Below are 16,447 nucleotides of genomic sequence, written 5' to 3' on the forward strand. Positions count from 1 at the left end.
GGTGTTTTATGTCACAGCGGGCGAAAGTAGAAGGGGATTTACCTCCGGGTCAACCACACTTTCAAAGAAGTTTAAGTGTTGGTCGTTAATTTATTTGAGGTAATTGGGGGAGACTAATAGGGGTTATATATATGTTGCTATATGCATACAGTCCTGGGCTGGACTTCTTTACTGCCTCTGATGTGGTCCTTTGTGGTCCTTCACATACGACATTGTCATCTCTTGAGGCACCGTGGGGAGAATGGAGATACAGTGCTGCAGCATTTGACCTAGTGCAGGTCTAGGCTCTACAGCAGTCGCTGTAGAAAAGACTTATGACTGCTCCAGTGAGCGCTCATTCTCTAAGCAAGAGCTGTTACTAACAGCTCTTAAACTTAGAGAAGCCTAGAGAATACAGCTGGAAACTCCGACGCCAGCTGTTGAACCCTTTGATCACTGGGGTCCATTGCCATGGCATAATGAAAGGGGACTCCCCCTCTTTGATCACGTCACCGGAACCCCGTTCTATAAGCCTGCTGCTAGGGCACACTATGTGTTGGTCTAAAGCCTTATTGAGACAAGCGTATTGCACATCCTTGTGCTGAACGTTTTTTTCACGGACACCACACGGACCTATGAAATTCAAAGGGGCTATTCAGACATGCGTTGCTTTTCACGCAGTGTCTGTCCATTGCATGAAACTCACTGTATGTCCTCTTTGGTGTGTTTTTGCCAGAGGCGTAGCTAGGTTCTCCAGGACCCGGGGCAAAGATTCAGTTTGGCGCCCCACCCCCAACCTCTTTCCCGACATCTCCTTCCCCCTCGCCCTGTTTGTTTTCTCTACCAATCGACGTGTCATTGCTTTTTATGTAACACATTTGTACATCTTACAAGCAATATGGTTCTATACACAACATCAGAACCAAGCTCAGTACATAAATACAACACCAGCACACATACAGCTCAATTTAGTGCAACCCCTGCTGTATAGGTGTGTATGGCGTAAAACTACAGCTCCCAGCATGGCCCGAACAATGGTAAGGATATGCTGGGAGATGCTGTTTCACAAAAATAAATCCTATCATAATCATCTTGCTGCAGATCATACAGTGACTACAGTACTGATTAGAGGCAGAATAAACATTTACATTAAGTGACTCACCGGTGACGTCTCAGATTCTAGTTCTTTTTCTCCATCCGGTCCAGACCTCTATGATGAATTCTCCCGTCACAGCCCATTTCTGCAGTTTGCCGCTCACATGTCTTCAGCTTCTCACTTTACCAACATTTCTGCACCAATAAATAAATATAAAGTTATCATTATACCACACACTACGCCTGTAATGATGGGGGTAGGGAAACAGACAAGTGAGCCCTAATCTACCCGCCACTCAGTCCCTGCCTACTTGCAACGACCCGCCGTAGGCGACGGGGTACAACTGGGCGACGGTCCCTACGCTCAGTAAGTGCACGACAGACAAACAGACAAGGGTACACAAAGCTAAGGGAAATGAAGCAGTTGCCCACGGCAACACCGTGAGCAACAAGAGTGGTGAACGAGCCGAGTCAAACCAGGACTGTACGAGGTACCAAACGCAGAGCAAGAGAGTAGTGAACAAGCCGAGTCAAACCAGGAGTGTATGAGGTACCAAACGCAGAGCAGGAGAGTAGTCAGTAAGCCAGGGTCAGTATGAAGCAGGGTCAAATAGTTCAGAAGCTGCAGCAGGGCCAGGAAACCAAACGAGAAGAATCACAAGCAAGGAGGAACAGTAAAGGCAGGTATAAATAGACAGAGGGCAGGAGCTAGCTCCGTCTGGCCAGGCTGTGATAGGCTCTCCCACTCCTAAGCCTGCCATCCTGAGTGGTGGAAGATGGAGTCAGTCTCACAGACATAGAAGCAGGTGCAGACTGATTACCTATGGGCGTTGACACAGAAGCTGTGCCTGGCAGATACTTTACAGTACCCCCCCTTTTATGAGGGACCACCGGACCCTTTCTAGGTGGACCTGGTTTATTGGGGAAACGAAGGTGGAACCTCCTGACCAATACCCCAGCGTGAACATCCCGGGCGGGTACCCAAGTCCTCTCCTCAGGCCCGTATCCTCTCCAATGGACCAGGTACTGGAGGGAGCCATGGACCATCTTGCTGTCCACAATCTTGGCCACCTTGAATTAAACCCCCTCAGGGGTGAGAACGGGGACAGGAGGTTTCCTCGAGGGAGCCAAGGACGGGGAGCAGCGTTTAAGGAGGGAGGAATGAAACACGTTGTGTACTTGAAAAGATGGGGGCAACTCCAGTCGGAAAGAGACAGGATTGAGGACTTCAATGACTTTGTACGGTCCTATAAACCGGGGAGCAAACTTCTTGGACGGGACCTTAAGGCGCAAGTTCTTAGACGATAGCCACACCAGATCCCCGACCATAAACAAGGAGTTAGCAGAACGTCTTCTATCTGCCTGAGTTTTTTGTATGCTCTGGGACGCCTCTAGGTTCTTCTGAACATGGGCCCAGACTGTGCACAGTTCCCGATGAACGACCTCTACTTCGGGATTGTTGGAACTACCAGGTGAAATGGAGGAGAACAGTGGATTAAACCCAAAATTACAGAAAAAGGGGGAGACCCCTGACAAGTTACTGACCCGGTTATTAAGGGAAAATTCGGCGAGGGGAATGAATGAGACCCAATCATATTGACAGTCAGAGATAAAACACCTTAAATATTGTTCTAGAAACTGATTAGTCTTCTCAGTTTGGCCATTAGTTTCAGGATAGAAGGCAGAAGAGAAGGACAGATCAATCTCCAACTTTTTACAGAAGGCTCTCCAAAACAATGAAACAAATTGTACCCCTCTGTCCGAAACAATATTGACAGGGACCCCATGGAGACGCAGGATGTGTTTGACAAACAAGGTAGCTAACGTCTTAGCATTGGGTAGTTTCTTGAGGGGCACAAATTGGCACATCTTACTGAAGCGGTCTACTACAACCCACACCACCGACTTGCCTTGAGATGGAGGCAAATCGGTGATAAAATCCATGGAGATATGGGTCCAAGGTCTCTGGGGAATGGGCAAAGAACGTAGTAAGCCCGCTGGTCGGGACCTGGGAGTCTTGGACCTAGCACAAACCTCACAAGCGGCGACGTAGGCCTTAACGTCTTTAGGCAACTAGGCCACCAATAGTTTCTGGCAATGGGGTGCTTGGTACCCAGGATGCCTGGATGACCAGATAGTGCGGAGTCGTGATTTTCCCTAAGTACCCTTAGCCAGAATTGCAGGGGAACAAACAGCTTGTTCTCAGGAAGGTTCCCGGGAGCTGAACCTTGATCAGCCGCAATTTCAGAGACTAAATCAGAATCAATAGAGGAAATGATTATACCTGAAGGCAAAATACAAGCAGGATCTTCCTCCGAAGGAGGGCTGGCCATGAAGCTACGCGACAGTGCATCAGCCTTAATATTTTTAGACCGAGCCCTATAGGTAACCAAAAAGTTGAATCTGGTAAAAAATAACGCCCATCGAGCTTGTCTCGAGTTTAGCCTCCGGGCAGATTCTAGGAAAACCAGATTCTTGTGGTCGGTAAGGACCGTTACCTGGTGCCTAGCCCCCTCAAGGAAGTGGCGCCACTCTTCAAATGCCAATTTAATGGCTAAGAGTTTGCGGTTGCCAATATCATAGTTACTTTCAGTGGGCAAAAACTTCCTGGAGAAGTAGGCACAGGGACGGAGATGGGTGAGGGACCTGGTACCCTGGGACAAGACAGCCCCCACTCCCACCTCGGATGCGTCAACCTCCACGATAAATGGCTCCATTTGGTTGGGCTGAATACCGGGGCCGAGATAAAGCACTTCTTAAGGACCTCAAAAGCCTGGACAGCCTCAGGAGGCCAGTAGAGGAGATCAGCACCTTTGCGAGTGAGGTCCGTAAGAGGCTTAGCGATGACCGAGAAGTTAGCAATAAATCTCCTGTAATAATTAGCGAACCCCAAGAAACACTGTATCGCCTTCAGGGAGGCAGGATGGACCCATTCCGCCACAGCCTGGACCTTGGCGGGGTCCATGCGGAATTCATGAGGAGTGAGGATTTGACCCAAAAATGGTATCTCCAGCACCCCAAACACACATTTTTCGGTCTTCGCAAACAGTTTGTTTTCCCGAAGGACCTGGAGCACCTTCCTGACATGCTCAATGTGGGAGGACCAGTCCTTGGAAAACACAAGTATGTCATCAAGGTACACTACAAGAAATACCCCCAGGTAATCTCTTAAAATCTCATTTATGAAATTCTGGAAGACCGCGAGAGCATTACACAACCCAAAGGGCATGACGAGGTATTCGAAATGACCTTCGGGCGTGTTAAGCGCAGTCTTCCACTCATCCCCCTCTTTGATGCGGATAAGGTTATACGCCCCCCGTAGATCAAACTTGGACAACCATTGGGCCCCTGAACCTGATTAAAGAGATCAGGAATCAAAGGAAGGGGATACTGGTTCCTTACAGTGACCTTATTCAAGTTACGGTAGTCAATACATGGCCTAAGACAACCATCCTTCTTCCCTACGAAGAAGAAGCCAGCACCTACCGGAGAAGTAGAGGGGCGAATGTAGCCCTTGGCCAGGCATTCCTGGATATACTCTCTCATGGCTTCACGTTCGGGACAAGAGAGATTAAATATCCTACCCTTAGGGAGCTTAGCTCCTGGTACCAAGTCGATAGCGCAATCGTATTCTCTATGAGGAGGTAACACTTCGGAGGCCTCCTTAGAGAAAACATCAGCGAAGTCCTGAACAAACTCAGGTAGTGTGTTCACCTCCTCAGGGGGAGAAATAGAATTAACAGAAAAACATGACGTCAAGCATTCATTACCCCATTTGGTAAGCTCCCCAGTATTCCAGTCAAACGTGGGATTATGCAACTGCAACCAGGGAAGGCCTAAAACCAAATCGGACGACAATCCCTGCATCAACAGTACAGAGCACTGCTCCAAATGCATGGAGCCAACAAGGAGTTCAAAAACAGGGGTATGCTGTGTAAAATAACCATTAGCAAGAGGAGTGGAGTCGATACCCACTACCGGGACAGGTTTAGGCAAATCAATCAAAGGCATAGCTAGAGACATAGCAAATTCCACAGACATGATATTAGCAGAAGACCCTGAATCCACGAAGGCACTGCCGGTAGCAGACCTACCACCAAAAGAGCGCTGAAAGGGAAGCTAGATTTTATTACATTTCATATTTACGGGAAATACCTGTGCACCCAAGTGACCTCCCCGATGATCACTTAGGCGCGGAAGTTTTCCGGCTGCTTATTCTTACGCCTAGGACAGGTGTTCCCTTGATGCTTGTCATCCCCACAATAGAAGCAGAGACCATTCTTCCTGCAGAACTCTCTACGTTGTCGGGGGACACGGAGGCCCCGAGTTGCATAGGTACCTCCGAGTCTCCGAGAGCGAAGCAACGGGCCCTTGGGAGGCATCATGGGGAAGTCAGAGGGGAAAACACAAAAACGTTCGAGTTGTCGTTCCCTGAGACGTCGGTCAAGTCGTACCGCTAAATCCATAACCTGGTCTAGGGAGTCAGAAGAGGGATAGCTAACTAGCAGGTCTTTCAGGGCGTTCGACAGACCCAACCTAAACTGGCACCTTAAGGCAGGGTCATTCCACCGAGAAGCTACGCACCACTTCCTAAAGTCAGAAAAATACTCCTCAACAGGTCTCTTACCCTGACGTAAGGTCACCAGCTAACTCTCGGCAAAGGCAGTCCTGTCAGTCTCGTCATAAATTAGTCCGAGAGCAGAAAATAAAAGATCAACGGAGGAAAGTTCAGGGGCGTCAGGAGCCAAGGAGAAGGCCCATTCTTGGCCTGGCTATATACAGGGGTGGGCTATATACAGGGGTGGGCTATATACAGGGGTGGGCTATATCTATAGGGGGACTATATCTACAGGGGTACTATATCTACAGGGGGACTATATCTACAGGGGTGGGCTATATACAGGGGTGGGCTATATACAGGGGGGACTATATCTACAGGGGGACTATATCTACAGGGGGACTATATCTACAGGGGTGGGCTATATACAGGGGTGGGCTATATACAGGGATGGGCTATATACAGCTATGTATATGGTGCTCCATAGATAGCCCACCCCAGTATATAGCCCCCCTGTAGATAGACACCCCCGTAGATAAAGCCCCCCGTGTGTAGATAAAGCCCCCCCCCCGTAGATAAAGTCCCCCCGTAGACAAAGTCATCCCCCCTGTAGATACAGCCGCACACTTTTATTACAATTAAAAAAACAAAAAAACAATTCAAACTCACCTTATTCCCGCTCCCACGCCGTCTGGCAGCCATGGAGACCTGCTCTCTTCTGCGCAGGTCTCCTGGGGGTTGAACGCAGCGTCTATGAAAGGCGCTGATTGACTGGGCAGGACGTGCCCGGTCATTCATTGCTTCTAATTATACCTGTGTCCTTGCGACACAGGTACAATTATAGTGCAGGAGGAGGTGGCGCTGGCGCCCTCCGCTAAGCTGCGCCCGGGGCACATGCCCCGCCTGCCCCCCCCCTAGCTACGCCCCTGGTTTTTGCACACCACGCAGCCCATTAAAGTCAATGGGTGCGTGAAAAAAACGGACAGCACACGGACGACATCTGTGTGCTGTCCACGTTTTTCACGCACCAGTTGGTAAAGAAATGATGAGGAAAAGAAAAACACCTTTTCAGTTTTTTTTGCTGACGTGAAAAACGCATGACATACAGATGACATATGCACGTAAAAAATGCAGATGCCACAGGATGCCACAAGCAACTGCAACGCAAGAAATATGCTGCGTTTCTTGTGGACGCAAAACGGAAACGTTTATGTGAATCTAGCCTAACAGAAGCCTGTGTCATAGTGACAAAGTTGTTTTAAAGTTACTCCTTCATGGGGTTAAAAAAAATAGTAACACAAAAAAATAATAAAGAATTGTCCACAAAACAAAAGTCATTATTTAACATAAAATATATTTAATTGCCCATACAATACATACAAACAAACAAAAATCCTACACATATTAGGTATCTACACAACCGTAATAACCTAAAAAGGAATTGATTTATTGGAATTGGTTATTCAGCGTGAAACGTCTAAAAAAAAAAAAAAAAAATGCCAGAAATCACTTTTTTCTATATTCATGCCACAAATATAAGTTACATAAATTACAGAGTAATTTAGTTGTACCCCCAAACTGTGCAGGAAAAAAAAAATAATTACTCCCGCATAAAACAAGGCCTGGTATATCCATGTCAATGAAAAAATAAAAACGTTATGGCTGCTAAAAGGCAGAGGGGCAAAAACAAAACAATGTAGCTGGTCATTAAGGCCTTTCCGGGTCATTAAGGGTTAATAATAATTTACAAGCATGACAAATCCACTGATTCAGTGCCACAACCCGCTCTTCTGTCCAAAATCAAAGCTTAACTTAAATTCTTCCATATACATCAATGAAAATTTCTTATGTATAGCTAAATGTTTAGAACATTTAAATCTAATTTATTTTGTGATGCTTGTTTACTTCATGCAGTGTTTTCCCTGCAGCGACATGTCTTACATAATAGTGGATATATATCATTTTCAGTATAGAACACCTTCCTCGCAATCCAGCATTCACACTAGATGTAGAGAGCCAAGCCGTGAATGATTGACAAGGATGGGAGTGGATTGACTTGGGGCAGTTGCGCTGTCATTGGCTGCACAGCTCTTCCACTGAATCAGCAACAGTTTCACGCTGCATGCTGTGGTTTACTGACAAGCTGTCAGCTGACAGGCTTAGACAATGTACAACCCTAACTATTGTTGCGGAGGGGGGGGGTAGAGTAAAACACTTCTGATGATGTCATTAAGGAAGGCAGCCAAGGAAGTAAACACAACTATGTGACTGTACTTGTTGGGGAATGTTAAGTCTACACCTTGTTAAAAAAAATAAAACTGCAGCAGAATTTGTCGCTGGCATGTATTTCAGCAAAATGCTTTTTAGCAATTTTTTTTTTCCCAAACGGGAGTTCTATTTAGACTACTACAATCTAGCCGCACAGGAGTCTTGAAATAAGCTTCCCCAATAGCGCAGGCCAGGATCAATGTTTAGCCAGAAAGTTGCAGATACATTTTCTTATGTTTATGTTTGCAATGCAAATCAATACAAAAACATAATAAAAGAAAGCAAACAAAATCCACACCATTCATTATTGTGATCCTATGACGAGGGTGAGCTGCAATATACTGCATACCTGTCATAAATAAATGGCTTAGTCATAGTTTCTTCCTCATCTTATTAGAACACCTTTTCATCACATCAGGAGAAAGGTCAAATTCATTTTTTTCACGGGGTCACAAGTACTATTTATACTTTCAGGGCAGTTTTCTTTCCTAAGTGTAAGCATCCAGAGCTTCAGATGACTGCCAAGTAATCTAACTGAGACTACATGGACACAAAACATTCAAACACCCTCAGTTATTAATTTCAACTTTGGAAACCAGTTAAAGGGTAACTAAACGTTTGACAAACTTCTGACATGTCATAGTGACATGTCAGAAGTTTTGATTGGTGGGGGTCAGAGCACTGAGACCCCCACCACTCGCTCAAATGAAGTGGCGATTTGGTGGTAGTCTCTGTGCTCGGGCCCCCACCAATCAAAACTTCTGACATGTCACTATGACATGTCAGAAGTTTGTCAAATGTTTAGTTACACTTTAAATAGTTTTAATCGGAAGTACACATTATGACTGGATTCACACATACCGTTTTTGATGCAGTTTTTTTGAGTGGATATAAAAGAGAGAAGTATCAGTCTTTCCTTTAGACTTTTCTTACTTTTTGGATCCACTCCTGGCTTTGGCAGAAAAAACTGCCTTGAAAACTGAATGTGTGATTCCAGCCTATAAATTTTAGGGAGGATCGACCCCAACGATAATTAGTGTACAGTAGAAGTATTGTTATATATAGTGACAATGTGATCTCTCGAGTAATGCTGCCCTGTTAGATTGTGAAAAGAGCTGATGTGGGTATATATATCCTGGTAGGCTATTGCAGAATAAGCTGATAGTTGACAACCATTATTGCAACATCGATGGTAACATTGTTAAACATTTGGGACCACAACATTATCTTCATGTGAATAGCCAGCTTCATCTGATATCAAGAACAGAATAGCAGATGATTTAAGGCCCTATTAGATGGATTGATTACCGTACACATTTTTCTATAAGTGTTCGAATGCAAGAGATAATCGCCATATGTAATAGTATGCAACGATCGAACGATAATCATTGGGTTTCCGTGGATCGGCCACATCTACCTGGGTGAAAGATTATCATTGTCGCTGCCACATCCCCTCGTCTAATAAGAAATCTTCCAGTCACTAGAAGTTCAGAGATGAGTTGTGGGCGAATGAGCACCGATCCCAATAACAACTGAACAGCGAAAATCTTTAGCAATTATCGTCAGCGTGTAATAGACCGTCTTCTGAACGTAAATGACTCGCTAAATCATCATTCGTCTCTCGTTCATGAAAGAACATCTGCCCGTCTAATAGGACCCTTAGGCTGGATTAACACGAGCATGTTCGGTCCGTAAGCGACGGAACGTATTTCGGCCGCAAATCCCATACCGAACACAGTGCAGGGAGCCGGGCTCCTAGCATCATAGTTATGCACGATGCTAGGTGTCCCTGCCTCGCCGCGGGACAACTGTCCCATACTGAAAACATGATTACAGTACGGGACAGTTGTCCCGCAGCGAGGCAGGGACTCCTAGCGTCGTACATAACTATGATGCTAGGAGCCCGGCTCCCTGCACTGTGTTCAGTCCGGGACTTGCGGCCGAAATACGTTCCGTCCTTTACGGACCGAACATGCTCGTGTGAATCCAACCTTACTCTCTTATTGGGGGTAACTATCTTTAAACAAGGTTATGTGCAAGTAGCATTATTTGTTGTGCAATGTCTTGTCTGAACTCATTGGCCTCAAAATAGTTAAACTCAATGCTATTTCCTAAATGACGTTGACATGCAAGTCCGCGCCATGCATCCCTGTGGACATTGAGCTTGGCTTTCCCTTACAATTCCTACTCTACAACTCTTCTCCACCCCTTTCTCTTTCCACCAGGAGCACACACCCCGCTTAAATCAAAGCGTACACTTCCGAAGTTACTTTACATTTATACTTCTTTCTTTACTATTCTTTCTCCAATATTGAAACATCAATGATTTAACCCATGCACATCCCCTTTAAGACTATGCAACATGGCATGGATTTGTGCATGTCAAGCTAGTAAAGCGCGCTAAAGAAAGGGTTAAGTGAGACCGCCCCAGCTCTGTTGTGCGTATGCAATAATCTGTGTGGCTGCCTTGGCTGGCTGCCAAAGTGTTGCCTTGCCTCCACACACTCCCCCCCCCCCCCTTCCTCCCTTTTGCATGAAGTAGGATCCTTGAGCTGTTGCAGAGGCAGCCAACTGCTCCATATTTGGCTTCTATTACACATTTACATACTGGAGAGAGAGAGCTGTACTGCAGACATCATTTCTACTACAGTAGAGGAGACATACAAGATCAGTCTTACTGCGAGGGGGGGGGCAGAGTAACAAAAAAAAAAAAAAAAGACACCCTCTTCAACCAACAACCTCTCTACCGCACTTTACAGTAAGTCCATTTTTTCCTCTTTGCTGTTCTTTGTCGATTGTGGAAATTACAGCAGACAAGACGCTTCTGTACACGCACACGTATTCCTGTGGATATTTATATACGATACAACCTAAGCGAATATAAGCTGGGCTTTCCATTCCTGCTGCTCAAGCCTTGAAAAAGAAGCAGCAGCAGCAGAAGCAGCAGCAGCAGCAAACTGTATTCATCCGGAGGTACAGGCGTATTCTCTTTTTTTTTTTTTCCATAGTGTCATAGATTGGTTGATAATTGTTCTCGATAAGGCTGGACGAATGAACTCGGTCGATTACCCAAGGGTGAGTATTCTTTTTGTAGATGTGATGGGCCCGGATAGTGTAAATTAACCCTTCCGAGCAAGAGCTGGCTGTAGTGTTGTGTGGAGTGACAGTGGTTAACATTACCAGTAGTAGGGGAAAGATCTGTGTAGTTACCACTTCCCCCATGGGGTGCTGAAAGAGTCTGCCAAGGGAGAGCCTACGTGTGTATGTGTACGAGAGAGGAGACTGCACGTTTATGTCACCTCTGTCAATCCCCTCCTCCTGCTGTCTGATCTATCAGTCTGCTCCTGTACAGAGACCACCAGGTGACACATTACTGGGGACAGACGGCTTCATTCCTTCTATTATTTCTATCATTTCGTTCCTAATCGTCACTGGAGCCGAGTCTGGTCATTTCATAATTCGGTATGAACAGAGAATCATACATGATCTCTCCACCTGGCCTTATATTTACCAGTCCCTTTATCTGAACGCTAAATATACTATATACTACAGGCCTTATACTTTATGCGAGATCAAATTGAGTCTCGGCCAACATTATACACAAGAGCAGAGAAGTCTTGACTTTTGTTATACCACAGGTTATTAGCAACGCCGTCTTTTATGGTATATTTAACCTTATTCGTGGATGACAGTTTCGGTCTATGATTGTAGGCCCAAATGTTCAGTACTGTTAGCATTTTACTATCGTTTTATTATGTGTGAGAGGTAGAGAAGACACCACTAGTTTGAGATCAGAAGCCCTTGTTCTGAAATAAGGGCCTAATGCCCCCCCCCCCCCCCACACTATGCTGGGCTACGCATTGAAGACTTCCACCCGGCCCTCCTGGAGAACAGTTCGGTCCTACTCAATCCTTTTGACTTGAAGTGGCATCATCTTCCATGGTGCTGTACAATGTACTATAAAATAGTATTAAAGATAAGAGTACAAGTATAAGTAAACTTTCTAAAGTACCAAAAACAACTACAGAGTAGTAAGGGATTAAGGGGTAGAAATAAGAGGTAAAGGGACAAATGCAGATGCAAATTATCATTACATTTCTATCTATCAAGCAAAGTTAGGCTGTGATGTGCATTATGTTTATATATATGTGTGTGTTGCCGTCATAAGTCTAATTATATATATATATATATGTATTATGTGACGGATATATATATACTGAAGAATCACTATTACTAGCTGTAGACGATGACATATGTCTATGTGACTGCATACTCTTTTGGATAACATGTCACAAGTACATAATTGTAGTGCAATGACAATGCAAATATGGGTGGCCTTAAAGTGGGCAAGCCTATTCGTCGCCCCAAACCATAGGTTTGTACTCAGGAGCTCAGGTGCCAGTGCAGAATGATTGTTTGCTTATTGGTCTGGTCTTACAACTGTCTGTATAGTATGTATGTGAAGCTGAGTGAGTAAGCATAGTGAAAGAGCTGTGTGTAGTGTAGTGTAAAGCTCTCTCCTCCCAGTGGGTGAGCGCAGTGAGTCAGACGTAGCTGGGAGGAGGATGTGGTGTGTGTATGTGTGTGTGTATGTGTGTGTGTGTGTGTGTGTGTGTTGTGTGTGTGTGTGTGTGAAAGGAGACAGGGCCTCGGGGAAAGCTCAGCTAGGGGAAATGCTGCCTAGCCTAGCAAGGACAGACGTGTAAGAGAATGAGCAGATTGCATGACACAAGAGTGGGAATGAAGTTGTCAAGCACATTCTGAAGCCCTAAAGGTTTATGTCAGCCATGGACTGAAGGGTTGTGACAAGTGTCTTTATATGTAGCCCTACTTTCAAGGTAATTCACATTTCATGTCTCTGGCTTCTTGTCGTGGTTGCAAAGGGTTAAATAACCCACCTGTAATCTTGTGAGGTATCATTTATTGTATCCATTGTTGATACATTCAGTCTAATGTTCCATAAAGTCATATATTTGCTCAATGTTGAGAGGCACAATTTTACCCTGGGCTTATTATATCAGTCTTCTAGAATATGTCGCTTTACTTATGTTTATTATATTCATCTCCTGGGAAAGAAGTGCAGACAGTTCATTGTAACTGGCTGGAACGCTGCTAAATCCTGTTCATATCACAGTGTCATTGCCAGCACTATGGGGGGTTTCCACGGTTTCCCAGGAAACAGGCTTTTCCGTAGAGTGGGCCCAAATCCTTCTACAATGAAATAGGAGTTCTCGTACATATGAACCTGTTCCTAGAAATTAGACTGGGGTCCGCCGCGATTCGATGCAAGTTGAGGAAAATCGGTCAGTCCTGCCTAATGACCTCTTTCAGCGTGACTCAATCAACAGTTAACTCTATGGCTCCTGGTGCCTGATAAATGGACGACACATGTAGTATATCTAAGCCCTTTAGAATGATTGCTTTATATTTGCACATTGCATATTCCAGAATTCTTTTCCTTTTTTTCCCTGGTGTTTCCCGGTGTTTCGCCCCCACAAGGGGATGAGTTAATGAAGTGATTCATGTGATAGAAATAATCTGTATGCATAGTACTTTATCCATTGGTAATAAAAGCTCTTGTATTGAACTCAATTTACAAACTGAAAAATCGACAGTAATCTACGATAGATAATCCAAAGGCCTAGTCCCTAGGATTCTTCAAAAATACATTACAGATGATGTAGCAGAGCTACCAGGATAATTTGTCTCAGCCCGTTGTGATATCACAAGCTTTCACGTCTGCTGTTTCATAGCACTGCAAGTAGATTTACTGCAATATTACGTCAATGTTTTAATATGAGAAATAATCCAGTTGTGTGCATGTGCAAGACTTTTTGGAAAATGTATGCAAACAAAATAAGTAGCATTACTATAAGCAGATAATACGATGCTTGCTTTCATTTTGGACGAAAAGCAGAATTAAGGTATAGGCTTAATAAAGTATATTACTTTTCTGAAAAAATATATTAATAAAGGGTTTGCATAGGTTTGATATATACCTGCTGTGCGTGTTGCCGTCACAAGTCTAAATCTATATATATATGTGTATGTACATATATAGATGGATGGATAGATACATTTTTTGGACCGTGGATATAGAATGTTAACTCTTAACGCTGCTTCTTCTAATATTGTACTTATGCGTTAACTTAAATTGAACATTTGCCTTTACAAATACAAAGTAAAATAATATACAGTAGTAGAATACACAGTTATATATGTGATAGAATAAATATATATTATTTTTACTTTATGCTAATTTTACATTAGATAATAGGTAACCTACTAACTAATGTAAGAGTAGCATAAAGTAAAAATAATTTATAATTATCTATCTATCTATCTATCTATCTATCTATCTATCTATCTATCTATCTATCTATCTATCTCATATCTATCTATCTCATATCTATCTATCTAAATTGTGCCATTAGATTTTTCCTGGTTTTCTAGGCTGAATATCTACACACCAATGTCATCAGCAAATCTAACAAATAAATTAAAAGCATTTGTCGTGTTTTAGGAATATAAATACACATGAGAGATAACTAAATTGCATTTTAATAGTACAGGATACTAACTTGTAGCACAGTTAAGTTTTATTTCTTGTGTGTTCTCATGTGTTCTTGAACGAAACACAGTGAGAATTCTGCATGTATATATTATTTCTGTATAGGATAGGACAATGTGTTAGATATCGATCTAACTCATCAACTATCCCATGCCTGTAATGTACTGTACTCGTAACTGTTCTCTATATACATAGGCTTAGTTTTGCTGCTGGCAATCTACCCACAATCCCCAATGAATATGCTTGTTTGACGTAGAGAAAAATTCATAGTAATCCCTATGGAGTTAAGGTGGCTGCCTAATACCTTTGGTGGCACTTTTCACATGGTAAGAAGACAAAACAATATTTTCCCATAAGACCATATGGCCAGGGGTGTCATCCCGATAGCTCTCCCCATACACATTAAATCTTTGCTGCGTCTTTTCCATGAAGGGGCCTACATACAAGCCTGTATTCTGCATGGTCAGCTTTATACCATTGTTCTGGTTTATCTGTTAGCCAAAATGACCACTAATAGGTATCTATCTACTGATAAATGACACAACTGGCCATCCTCAAGCTGATGAAACTTTCACATTAATTCAAATATTATTCACATATTTTCCTTCTCTGTAAGAAAACACTAAAACATTGTGAACAAATCATGGCCGGAAATATGATACATCCAAGTATTAAAAAAATATATATATTTCTAAATATTGTTGACCACAGAGGAAAGATCCCTCCTGGCAATATAAACGAGCCGGAGACTGTTACATAACTAAACTAAACTGTAACGCAAGAGAAATTTGAAGTCAAACCTATTTATATTAACATTCGCTGCATGAGTCCAATAAAACAATTGAAGTTTGTCTATAGAGTATTTATGAGGCTTTCAACGAAAATATAGTAACATCATACAGTAGCGCCTTATAGAATTTGTGCTGAAAGTCCCAGCATACCCTGCAGTGAGCTGTAAGTACACGTACGATGGCTACAAAAGGGTTGGCTGAGTATTTTAAATATATACAAAAAAATCAAAAATGCAATTCACAATTCCCATACTAATTTTCAACAATTATTATATAAAATTGTAATACTGTCCTTTGCCTTTTCTTATTTTATTAAAATAAAACTATATATATATAATTACAGTACTGTGCAAAAGTTTTAGACAGTTGTGGAAAAATGCTGCAAAGTACCGTATATGTCGGCGTATAAGACGACTGGGCGTATAAGACGACCCCCAACTTTTACCCTTAAAATATAGAATTTAAGATATACTCACCATTTCGTGCAGGAGCGCTTCACTATGGCCATCGGCGGCAGGACCCAGGACTCTCTGTCTCTTTGAACTCGCGCATGCGCAGATAGGCTGCTTCATCGCGCGAGATCTGAGAGGCAGGGAATGAGAGGAAAGGACGGGCCAGAGCATCTTACAGAGATGTTCCCTGGCGGCTAATACCGGCTTCCCTCAGATCCGTGGCGGATTCCGTGCATCCCGGGAGCCTGTGTACCGGACTGCAGGCTCACAAGGTAACACACAACCTGTGTGTAGACAATATGTAGACTAGGGATGTCACGATACCAGAATTTGGACTTCGATACCGATACTTCGATTAGTATTGCGATTTCGATACCAATTTAGATACTTTTGCCAACAGTAATAAAAAAAAAATTCTTCCGTTTTCTGATGTGAGGCGCGACGTGTGATGAATTTTGAACGCGCCTCACATTAATAGTAATTAATCCCATCATGTTTCTCAGTCATATTGGGTTAATGTGCGAGGTACATGATGGGGTTAATAACTATTAATGTGAGGAACATGGAGGTTAAATTCATCGCACCTCGCGCCCCACATTAATAAGTGAATGAAAGCCGTGTTTATTTCATTTTTTTACAGCGTACACATCATAAATGATGCAAAAACATTGTTGTCCGCGCCATTACTGAATGTGTGTATTTTATGTATTGAGACTTATTTTAATGTTTATTG

General features: G+C 43.4%; 1 protein-coding gene across 2 annotated transcripts in view; it reads left to right on the forward strand.

The window, feature by feature from the left end:
* Nucleotides 1-10,444: 10,444 nt before the first annotated feature.
* Nucleotides 10,445-16,447, forward strand: part of ATXN1 (ataxin 1) — a 324,169-nt gene continuing 318,166 nt past the window's right edge. The window contains exon 1 of one of the 2 annotated variants that reach the window (XM_075826607.1): nt 10,445-10,658. The gene's annotated coding sequence lies outside the window, so the exon portion shown is untranslated. Of the gene's footprint in view, nt 10,659-10,735; nt 10,976-16,447 lie in introns of those variants that run through there. The other variant, XM_075826608.1, reaches the window with a different exon arrangement.

Source organism: Rhinoderma darwinii, chromosome 5, assembly GCF_050947455.1.
Source record: "Rhinoderma darwinii isolate aRhiDar2 chromosome 5, aRhiDar2.hap1, whole genome shotgun sequence".
NCBI classification, from domain to species: Eukaryota; Metazoa; Chordata; class Amphibia; order Anura; family Rhinodermatidae; genus Rhinoderma; species Rhinoderma darwinii.